This window comes from Macrobrachium nipponense, chromosome 1 (assembly GCF_015104395.2).
Source record: "Macrobrachium nipponense isolate FS-2020 chromosome 1, ASM1510439v2, whole genome shotgun sequence".
Lineage (NCBI taxonomy): Eukaryota > Metazoa > Arthropoda > Malacostraca > Decapoda > Palaemonidae > Macrobrachium > Macrobrachium nipponense.
In genome coordinates, this window is record NC_087200.1 from 34,431,267 (window position 1) to 34,443,358 (window position 12,092).

The 12,092-nt window shown below is 37.0% G+C and overlaps 2 long non-coding RNA genes across 2 annotated transcripts in view; both read right to left on the reverse strand.

Annotated features, from left to right (window-relative positions):
* Positions 1 to 669, reverse strand: part of LOC135220124 (uncharacterized) — a 1,146-nt gene extending 477 nt beyond the window's left edge. Inside the window, exons 1-2 of the long non-coding RNA XR_010315580.1 lie at positions 583 to 669; positions 1 to 69 (exon numbers count right to left, since the gene is read on the reverse strand). The exon at positions 1 to 69 is cut by the window's left edge and continues 83 nt beyond it. This is a non-coding gene — a long non-coding RNA (uncharacterized LOC135220124). The remainder of the gene's footprint in view (positions 70 to 582) is intronic.
* Positions 670 to 7,496: 6,827 nt separating this feature from the next.
* LOC135220125 (uncharacterized) lies at positions 7,497 to 8,983 on the reverse strand. The gene is made up of 3 exons (XR_010315581.1): positions 8,555 to 8,983; positions 7,891 to 8,036; positions 7,497 to 7,734 (listed from the first exon to the last, which is right to left on the reverse strand). It is a non-coding gene; the product is annotated as an uncharacterized LOC135220125 (long non-coding RNA).
* Between the last annotated feature and the right edge of the window lie 3,109 nt (positions 8,984 to 12,092).

Here is a 12,092-nt window from a genome sequence, read left to right on the forward strand (position 1 = left end):
TGACCCGTATCCGAAACTGGGATAAGCAGCGGCCACGTATGCTAGGGCCAGCATGGCAACAACGAGGACCTTTTGAGAGAGAAACATTTTGTATTTATGTTCAGCTCTTCCTTTCATTGAAGGTTTTTCGGTAAAAGTAGAATATGATAATATAGTAGAATGTTCTGAAATTCTATCAAACTGAAGAGCTTTTTCATTTGAAACATTTGCCGGGCAGCTTTCAGACTGAGTTTACATTTAGGCATTAAGTGACACAATTCCTCTATTTCATGCCTCGAGTGACTGGAGATTGATAATGAAATAGATTTTCAAACACTAATATGAGAATGAAAAATAATGAGGGGCGCATTTGATCATTCTAATTTTTTTTCATAAAATATATATACAGATAAAAGTTTCCATTTTGTGGTAATCAAATTAAGTGAAAGTGCAGTTAAACTAAATGGAAGCTAACTAAAATAGTTAAGAATTTTTTAAATGAAAAAGAGTGCTGTTTTTTTTTAAGTAAATTTGGTTACAGACCTTCCTGCGGGCAAGACTGACAGCCATGCAATAAAATAAACAATAGATGACGATACTTACAATAGTTTTGCTTGCGAACATGATTACTGCTGCGAATTGACTTCTGGCTGCTTCTTCGCTTCTGTAGCGTTGTGTGTCGAGGAACGGAGACCATAGCCAATATATATTCAGAAAGCATCAGCTGCCAGTTACCTGTTACGCTTTTTGAAACAGAAAGATACAGAGAAAATATATTGTGCAAGCTTCGTAGTTTGATTAGTCGATATAAGTGTAATACATCCTTTGAAATGATAAGACGTATTATTTGTACTGTTGAGTATAATTCAGAATTACTTAAATTCTAAATAGTTAATGGCATCTATATGGGGATTCACCGCTTGATGCTACCGAAAGCGTTATGGGACCTTTTCTGTTTTGTTTTAGGCCTATCCGACGAAAAAAAATACCCAGATTTCCCGGGAACTTTCCCACTATAGCAATCGTAATTGAACGTTTTTTTCTTGGGTCACGTTGACTTAGTAGTAAGTCGAACTGACTGTCTACTGATTGCCAGATTTAATTCTTAAATGTTCCATTCTCTTACATTTTTTGGCCACATTATGATACATTTTTAGCAAATTCAACCAGTAGAGATAATTAACAGATTAATAATCCAAAGGATGTCATTTCCAGTATTAGGTTTGTCATAGAAGTCGAGTCATTCAGTCATATATTGATGATGGCAAAATAGTGTGGCCTGAAAAAACTGTTTTGAAAGATAAAGGTTAGAGATGGTGTTAAGATATTGAAGATTAATTACAGTTTTCAGAATCTGAAAACGTTTGAAGTATTGTTTACAGGAGAGAAAGCTAATCACCGGTTCATTAAAGTGATTGCAAGTTAAAATATCGAAAATTCATCTGATAATATCAAGCCTCTTATTAATAAGTAAAATAATTCATAAGTGTTGACATGAATTTAGGATTAATTAATTGTGATTGTGTGTGTATATGTGTGTTTGCCTATTATGGTTTGTAGTAAAGTCACTTCTTGTATATGAAGTTGAAAATTAAACTTACAAAAAATTTATCTTTTAAATAAGATTCCATGTTTCAAATCCATCAATAATTTGAAAATCTCAATTCTGAACTGACTTGAGACTTAGAATTGCTTCTCTGTGTTAGAGCTTCATACGCCATACAAAGAGACCCTTTATGGGTACCTTACCTACAGCAATTTTAATATGTTTTTATCCATATTGTAAGAAAAGGATGATCCAGGATGTCTGAAAACAAAACAGTGAATACTTTTGAAAAGACAACTATTGAGTTGGCTGTATCTGTCCGTCCTCAGATTAAAAACTACTGAGGCTGAGGGGCTGCAAATTGTTCTGTTGTTCATACACCCTCCAATCATCAAACATACCAAATTGCAGCCTTCTAGCGTCAGTAATGTTTATTTTATTTAAGGTTAAAGTTGGCCATGATCGTGCATTTGGCAGCACTATAGTACAGGCCACCACCACGTTTTTGAAACCTTCACTAAACAATGCTTCCAGAAAGACCCAAGTAGCTGAACATTGAACAAAATGTAGTTTGTTAAACAAAAGTGATAATACCTTTATTCTTATGTTATTTCTTGCTTGCAACTAAAGATGCCTTGCAGAAAGTAGGCTTAAAAGATATTGTTTATGTTAGCATTCCTTTTAAACCTCTAACAGACCCATGAACACAATAGTTTTGTATATATATATATATATATATATATATATATATATATATATATATATATATATATATATATATATATATCCAAACAGCGGTGGCATCAGCCGGATATACATCAATGAGAAGGACATAAAGACTTGATAAAAGGGTCAATTTATTCCCGACGTTTCGTAATGTCTTCATTACATTTTCGAGGGCTGTACAAAATAGATAGCATAAAATAAATTACAATAAAGCTAAGAATTTGAGATTTAAAAGGTGCACAATGATTACAAACTTAAGATATTAAAAATACTAAAAAGACACCTTTAAAAACAAAAAACGTAAACTAAACAGGACAAAAATTATTAAAATAAGTAAAAAAAAAAAAAACAAAAAAAAACCGAAGGAAACAAAAAAATAATAAGACATATTCAAGTAAAGTAAAACTGGACCAACCTATTCAGCGGCAATGCCAAGACTGGAGATAAAAGGAAGAGACTAAGAAAGGTACAGTGTGCCAGCAGAGGTTTGACTATTCAACAAGGGGACGAGTCGTTTAATCATTAACGATTCTAAGATTGTCAAATCGTGGCTGTTGGAAGCTCGTCCTACAACTGTAAAGTCCTTGTTTTCATAAAGGTGTTCCTTTACGACCAATTCTTGCTTCATACAATGCCCCCAATTACAAATTAGCAAAGTTTCTCGTTCCCTTGCTTGAGCCATTAACCACAAATAATTACACCTTAAAAAATTCTAGTCAATTTAAAGAAAAAATTTTGTTGCAAGATTCAGACCTGTTCATGACCAGCTTTGATGTAGAATCGTTGTTTACTAATGTACCCGTGGAGGAAACTATCAGTATAATTTTAAATAGGCTTTTTCCCGAACCCAGTGCAGGGACATCGTCTATCATGGCGTTGTTGTCGTCGTCTGAGGAAAAACTGTATTTTGAGCATGGCCCCATTGGCCAGTCTAGTTTTGCTTGACAGCTGTGTCTGTCTCGGTATCTCTATGGAGATGGTCTTTCTGTGTGATGTATTTTTGCTGGCCGGAGCTATTTGTAGTGGTGAACTGATCTGTATAGAAAATTCATGTGTGAGATGTAACGGAAAATCTACTATAGGTGATGTGCGTAGCTATGTGTGATCAGAGAGTAACGATCAGATAGATATCGCTGATTCATCGAATGCCCATATGATCGTTGGTGGCGTGGCGTGTGGTTATACCATTTGGGTATTGTGTTTTGTGCTGCGATTTTTGTTGTATTTGTATACTGCCTGTTAATCATTTGGTGTAATTTTATTAATGCTGCCTGAGTATTGTTCATTTGTATAATTTGCTGCTTAATGATTGTTTGTGATGTAGCAGTGGTTTCATATTGTTAATGTTTATGTTGCCTGACTTTTTGTAATGTAGCTTTTTATTGGATTGTGTAAATTCTTGATTCTGATTTCAGTAAGTTATTTTTCATGTGATTAATTTTGGTAAAGTAACTGCTCAGCTACATAACTTTATTTGAATGACTGTTTATTCAATTATTAGTAATGATGATTTACTTATGTCTCTAAACTTTGGCTCACTTGTACATATTATGTAAATTTCTTAAGGTAATAAGTTACTTTTAAGGTTATTTTTGTGTTTTTGTTGTTACTCTCCTTCCTCCGTGGTTTGTTTCAGCTGCTGCCATTTAATCCAGTCCCTTTTCCTTTTCTTTTGTTTCTTAAGAACCTGGAAAACCATGTTGGTTCATATATATATATATATATATATATATATATATATATATATATATGTGTGTGTGTGTGTAAATGGATGTAGGATGTCTGTGTGAGCTTGTTTGTACCACTCACAATTATACATGCTGTGGGCAATTTCAACCGAATGTGGTATACATATAACTTAGCAATGGGGAATGAATCTTGTTGGGTAGGACATCTCTGGCAACAAAGATGGTTAGTGTAATGAGGGAGGTGGGAGAGGGGTGAAAATAGAAATAATTTAAAACGACAGATATTAGTGTCTACTTGATTGTTTTTAATTTTACTGAGATGAATAGTGACATTCCTGATGCTCTTCGAGTCTGAGTTCAGCCCCAATAGGGAGGAGGGATGAAAAGGGGTGAGAAGGAGGTGACAAGTAAAAAAACTGGAAATGACAGATATTAAATTTACAATCTATAGTTTTTGAGGTTGATGAGATGAAAAGTACTGCTTCCGATGACCTTAAGTTCAAGTTTATTCCTGATAGAAAAGGGGGTGAGAAGGGGTAAGAAGATGATATGCAAAAATAACTGAAAATAACAGATATTACTGTCTAATTTACAGTTTTCAAGGTCGCTTAAATGAATAGTGACACTTATGATGTCCTTCAAGTCCAAGTTCAGCCCTATAGAAAGGGGGATGAGAAGATATGAGGAAGATGGTGACATCTGAAAATAACCGTTTCCCTGGAACTTGGAATCTACTTCTTTTCTACCAGGATGAATCCGAGTTGTGCACTATGGATGAGTTTAATAATGGCTGTGCAACCAGCATGAAACGGGAGCAAAGACTGATGAGGTACTCAGTCTTGGTGCGTCTCTTCACCTATTTTTATCATTTCCATTTTGACCTCAGGCATGCAGGTGTCTGCCTCAACCCATCATCTCCATTTTCTTCAAGATGGCTGCAGGTACTGGGAGGGAGGGCAGAAAAGACAGGCAGTCGCCAAGACAGAGGAGAATTTCAAATTCCATTAGCAAGAAAGACAGTGTTGGTGAATACATTAGTAGGTGAGGTACTTCCTCATTTTTGGTTTTCTTCAATAGTGATGTGGGGGAATAATGATAATAAAATATATTTTTACGATTCTGCTCTGGGAATATGCTAATTTCTGGGTTTAGACAACACAGTTATTTACTTACCATATGAAATTCTGGGATCTGACTGTTATGAGAGCAAGAAATTGTAAAAAAAGAAGAAAGGGGGATTTGTTACATGAGCTGAAGGCTTTTACTTTAAGGAATTGTAGTTAAACGAGTTAGAATATCTTTAAAATTACATGTATTTACATTAACACGATCAGAAGATGAAACTGAATACTAAGACGAAGCAGATCCTGGGTAATAATCAGTACCAGGATTTGGGGAAGTCAGCCGCAATCAAGACAAGAGAATTCCACAGCTAAAGGACCCTCTGTAACAGAGAGGATTACTAATTAAGGCCAGAAAAGGTACATAAATACCAAGCAACGTCAAGGTAGCGCACAGAGGGTGCCAAGAATTGCCTTAACATACGTCTTACACTCAATAAAAGCACTTATTAAACGATACACTGCACTGGCAAAAGTGAGGCTGATAATGATCACTTGGCTATTTGAAATAGGGTCGAAAGTTTAGCAAATAAGTAAGGAATTCACGTGACTGACGAAGAACATCTATACAGAACACATTACCTGGTTGTTGGGATGGCTTGGCGTCGGAAGTAGGTTTTGATGGAGGCCTAGATGAGGTAAGGCACACGGTAAAATTATATTTGGGATTTAACCATGCAGTACGAAGTAATGGCAGAAAAGGTTTGGGGGAAGAAGGCTGTTGGAGAGAAGATGTTTTCCCCTTTGTTCCAAAATTGTCTCTTGCTTGTTCCAGCGGTCTGCCTTGTCTCACTCCTAATTTTCCTCCCGTTTTCTATGTCAAAGTGCGCACTTGTAGTTTTGCAGTCCTCGTGGTCAAGTAACACCACCTGGTCATTTTTTAGGGGCCGCACCTTCCTTGCTAATTCCTTGTTTCTGGCTATCTCTTCCCACGGCCCAGGGTGTGTGTGAAAGAGATGCTTTCAAAAAGACACATGTTTAAACAGAGAGAGAAAGATAGAGCAATTAAAGAATTTAGGAAGGGGACAAGGTTCAAGGCCACCTTTTGTCTGTCAGTTATAAGTGAAAACGTCATTTTCTTATTCAGTGAAGCTTTGGGCGGAGGATTGCTTGGAAGTATTTAGCAATATATACAAACAAATTAAGTGATGCCCTCAGGCAAGTGAGAGCTTACCTCCATAACACATGAACTTTCACTAATAACTCAAACTGCTCACATACACACATTTTATATATACATATATATATATATATATATATATATATATATATATATATATATATAATATTATATATATATATATATAGATATCTATATATATATATATTATATATATATAATATGTGTGTATGTGTGTGTGTGTGTTTATATATGGTAATATCTGTAATATATATATATATATATATATATATATATATTATAGTATATATCTATATATATGGTGTGTATGTGTGTGGTGGTGTTTTTATATATTTATATATGTAATATATATATATATATATATATATATTTATATATATATATATATTATATATAATATATGTGTGTGTGTGTGCTGTTTGTGTGTGTGTTTTATATTTATTTATATATGTATATAATATATATATATATATATATATGTAGAAATATATATACATGTTTGTATGTGTATGTTAAACAAAACTATTCAAAAGTGATACTGCCTTCACAATTATGGTATTCCTTGTGAAAAAGCCATTAAAGAGGGCTGGCCGCAGGTGGGCTTAGAAGCTATTGATTTACTTGTAAACCTATAACATATAATATTGCATGTATATATTTATATATATACATGTATGTATATATATATATATACACATACCTATATATACACACAACTGTTGCCTTCCTTTGTGTGTGTATGTGTGTACATGTGTATGCCTTGAGTTATTGGGCAGAGGTCATGGGTACAGAGGGTTCGAAATGCTGTTATAGAGAGAAGGTCGGGATTCCCTAACGGCATCAATTAATGTTTGAATAGATTGACAGTGTTGAGTTTGACATAGTTTTTATGATTTGAAATTAACTTTATGAACTTCTGTACATACTGAAAAAAGGGTGTTTTATATTTTAATGCTATAAATAAAATAGAATTCAAGTAAGCTTTGATTAAACAAATAGCAAAATACATTTGTATACATCTTCGCTCTCATTAACAAGTTATATGATGCCCTCTTTAAGGTATATTGATATATATAGCAGCCTCAGGAACTCATTCTCGCCCTCTTTCTCTTTAGGCAATAAAAACATAAATATTTTGTTAACATGAAAACATATTTGTAAATGATGTTCAGAAAAAAAAAAAAACTCGACAATTAAAAGAAAATGGAGCCACATAAACTCTGTCTCTAACATCATAATGTAACTAAGAAAAGGATCTATGAAAAGCAAAGGATTACAGAGTCAATGTTTATTACAAATCCGCAATATAAATAGACATTTTTTTCTAGAAATTTTAAATTAAAGTTCAAAATATAAAAAGAAAATAATCTTCATCGTTTCATGTCCTGATGTTCTTCATTTCTGAAGTGGAAATGAGAGGGAAAGCAGGTGGAAATGTGGTTCAGAAATTAGGCACCATCCCAGCAGGAGATCGATTCAGTCTATCCGTGATAGTGTCCCTTGTGGTGGGATGAGTACTGGTTGTAGACTGGCCTGGAAATAGACATATTTGTCAAAGGATTAGAACTTATTTGAAATTATTCAATGATGATAAAAATGAAAATTTCCATTCATTAATAATTTGAAATGATAATGTGCCTAAAACACAAATAAACAAATAAAAGAGAGTCAGGAACTTCTTTCATTTACCCAAATCCAGAATGTCCGTATCCGTAAGAACCGTGTCCGTAAGATGAATGGTGGCCGTGTCCGTATCCATGGCCGTATGACCCGTATCCGAAACTGGGATAAGCAGCGGCCACGTATACTAGCGCCAGCATGGCAACAACGAGGACCTTTTGAGAGACAAACATTTTGTATTTATGTTCAGCTCTTCCTTTCACGTAAGGTTTTTCGGTAAAAGTAAAATATGTTAATATAATAGAATGTTCTGAAATTCTATCAAACTGAAGGACTTTTTCATTTGCAACAGTTGCTAGGCAGCTTACAGACTGAGTTTACATTTAGGCACTAAGTGACACAATTCCTCTATTTCATGTCTCAAGTGACTGGAGATTGATAATGAAATAGATTTTCAAAGACTGTTATGAGAATGAAAAATAATGAGGGACGCATTTGATCATTCTAATTTTTTTGCATAAAATATATATATGAAGATAAAAGTTTCCATTTTTGGTAATCAAATCAAGTGAAAGTGCAGATAAACTAAATGAAGGTGAACTATATAATTAAGCATTTTTTAAACAATGCAAAAGAGAATTGTTGTTTTTTAAATAATTTTGGTAACAGATCTTACTGCGGCAAGACTGACAGCCATGTAATAATAAAATAAATAATATATGACGATACTTACAATAGTTTTGCTTGCGAACATGATTACTGCTGCGAATTGACTTCTGGCTGCTTCTTCGCTTCTGTAGCGTTGTGTGTCGAGGAATGTTGTTGTTGTTGTTTAAGATTAAGCTGGCCTTGTGCCAGCACGGGCTCTTGCTCACAGAGCAGCCCGTAATTCATATTAGTATGAGATGTGAGATGCTTAGGATATGCAATCTTTATTGGTGATCAATGAATGATGTGGTGAAGGTGATTTGATATTGAATGAAGGATTTGATGGGCAAGGTTGAAACCCTTTAAACCCTAAGGTACCCTTCAGTCGTAGGAAAAGCTGGATAGTAGTAAGTGTTGGCTAGTAGGAGAGACCAACAGATTGGAAGAATGAAGGTTTGAGTTGTAGGCACAGTTAGCTAGTAAGGTAGCTCGTGAATTTCTGAGACATGTTCCTTTTCCGGTCCGCTTCTTTGGGTGTGTGTTGTCTGGTGAGTGTGGTGGATGGATAGTGATGAGCGTGAGGGGAGGGTGATGAAGGAGGCAAGAGGTGAATGGGGATGTCTGTTAAAGAGGTTTGTCTTTTTTTGTCTTGCATGTTATGTGGGTTAGGTTGGGATGTGGTAGTGGTCATGATTGTTGGCATCATGTGCTGTCAGTCAGGGTTGTGTTCTGTTCCTACCTAGGTGGTGGGTAGGAGCATAGGAAACCTGCTAATTCATGGGTGTTTGCTAGAATGTGCTTTGTGATTTGAGTGGTTGTGCGTTCATTTCCTATGTACCTATCTCTTAGTTGCTCCGTTTCTGGACAGTCTAAGAGGTAGTGTTCTAGAGGTTCTTCTGGAATTCTTTCGCAGTACTTACATGGCCTGGGATCGCCTACTATCTTCTGCCAAGTGCATTGGTATCCCAGCCTTAGACGATGAATTATGACTGCTAGTGCTCTTGACATATCTTTGGGAATGTCATGTGGTTGCAGACTGGTGGTGTCTACATACCACTTTGCAGTGTTAGAGCCTCCAAAGACCGCTCTCCTGACTTTGCTTTCTTCTTGCACTTGACAGTATGCTGAGGCTTTGCTTTTAAGTTGAGTCAGTGAGTGGCTGCTTTTAATACCTATGTTGTTAATGTGCAACCCACTCTTTGCTAGGGAGTCTGCTTCCTCATTTCCTTGGATTCCTATGTGACTTGGAATCCAGTTGAGAGTAATCTGTCTGTTTTTCTGATTTGGTGGATGTTGGCAATTGCCCATATACTTGTCAGGAGTTTGATATTTTCTTTTGCCTTGCCTTTTGTGATGGCCTGTATTGCTCCTTTTGAGTCGGTGTGGATAGTTGTTTTTCTAGTTTGTGTTGAGAGTCTTCTAGCGCTTTAGCGATTGCTATCAGCTCAGTCTGTAGAGTGGAGGCATTATCTGAGAGCCTCCAGCTCCCTTTTAGTGATGTTGAGTAGACTCCTGCTGCCGCTGCAGGAATGCTGAGGTCTACTGATCCATCTGTAAAGTATTCATTTGTGGCTGTCGTTTTCCTTATTGAATCTTGTGCTGCTTGTTTCAGCTGTTGAACGGTGCATGCTTCTTTGCTTGCCGGTAGGACTGTGTAGTTGATATTGAAGAGTTCTGATTTCCAGGGTGCTGGTTCTACATACTCAGCAAGAGGAGAGTCTTCTCTGATGTCAGCAGCATGCTTTTGCATGCCTACTCTTCTCCAGTGTTTCTAAAAGGTTGCCAGAGTATGTCTTGGGTGGGTCTAGATCTTCGTGGAGATCAATGCACTTTTTGATCTCTCTTTTTAGTGGACAGTTCCTTTCATTTTTTAAGGTTTTTAGCAGGATGGATGTGTTTCTCTGGTCTATTCTGTATGTCAGAGACTGTAGTTTTTGTTTCATGTCTCAGAATGCATAAGTTAGTCCACATTGGAGCACCTGTGATGAGTCTCAGGGCATTGTTTTGAATTACTTCAAGGCTCTTTTGCTCTGTGCTGAGAGACTGGTGAGAACAGGTGCGGCATACTCAACCGTTGACCTTATTGTTTGTATGTAGAAGGTTCTGAGGGCGTGATATACTGCTCCCTGTTGTAGAGAGGTGATCCTCCTCATGGCATTGTGTCTGCATTTGACTTTCTGCTTGAGTATTTCAAGTTCTTTGCGTGGGGAGAGTTGCTTGTTTATGTTAACTCCTAGGTACACAAAATTGTCTACCCATTCAATGGGTTCACCCATGAGCTGTATTTCATTTGGGTCTAGACTGTGTTTGATGGCCATTGCTTTTGTCTTTGCAGTGTTGATTTTTAGACCTAGGTCTTTGCATTTATTTTCAATTTGTATTATTGCACGCTCTGCATGTTCTGGTGAGAATCTGTGTCTGTCTGTGCTGACTAGGCAGACATCATCTGGCATAAATGAATGATTTCAAACTCCATTGGGTAGGGTGGTTGTGGCTAATTTTTCCATTAAAACATTGAAAAGGAAGGGGCTGAGTATGCCTCCTTGAGGTGTTCCATTCTCTAGACTGAGAAAGTCCGAGCTTGCTCCTTGGAAGGTGACTCTAGTCCTGTCTGTTTTTGTTTGCGTGTATCCTTTGGCCCATGCTAAAAGGTTGCCCTTACCGCCTTGTCAGCCAAGGCTTCAAGGATGGCAGCTGCACTGGCTAGCTCATAAGCTTTTTCTAAGTCCAGAAAAACTACTATTGTTTTCCTTTCGTTGATTGTGGACATGACGTCTGCTAGGCATTCTTGTGTGCTTATGCCCTCTTTGTAGGCATATAGCGATGGTGTAGAGGTCCTGTTTTCCATAGCAGTCTGTTTAGCACCATTCTCTCTGCAGTCTTTTTCTGTGCAACTGATGAGAGAGATGGGTCTGTAGGAGTTGGGTTCTTTGGGCTTGGGAATCGGCTGTGTATTTTGTTGGTTCCATTGTGTGGGTCTACTGCGTTCTGTGTATGTTCTATTGATTATATGGAGATGAACTGTTTTGGCTGCCGTTCCCATGTTCTTCAGCATGCTATATGTGATCATGTCTGCTCCAGGGGCTGTGTCTGTCCCCTTTTGAAGGGCTTTGCCCAGTTCCTTTAGTGTGAAATGGAGTGTCTGTATCATCAGGGATGTTGCAGCCGTGTTAATGACTCTCCATCTCCCTGGGTCTAGTGCCACTTGCCTTTCTCTTGTGGTTTGTGGTAGGTGTGCCGATTTGGTCCTGTCGGCAAAATGCTGTGCAAGTCTGTTTGCTTCAGCTTGAGGGTCAGGATGGTGTGGTTGTGTTATCTTGGATTTTCCTGATATTTTGTTGAAACCATTTGAACTTGTTTTGCAATGGGAGTAAGTCGGGTGGTCTGTGAGCACCATTTGAAGCCAGGTTTCTTGCTGATTTCCTTCTTTGGCAGTTTGTGTTGCATGGTTTTTATAACTTCTCTTAGGAGAGCATGCATCTCATCAGTGGGATTGCGTCTGAAGAGTTTTCTTGTCCTATTTACTCTTGAGTTCATTTCCTTTATTCTTGTGTTGTAGTACCACTGTCCTTGTGGGGGGTTTGGTTAGTGGTAAAAGTTTTCTTAGGCATGGAGATGTTTGC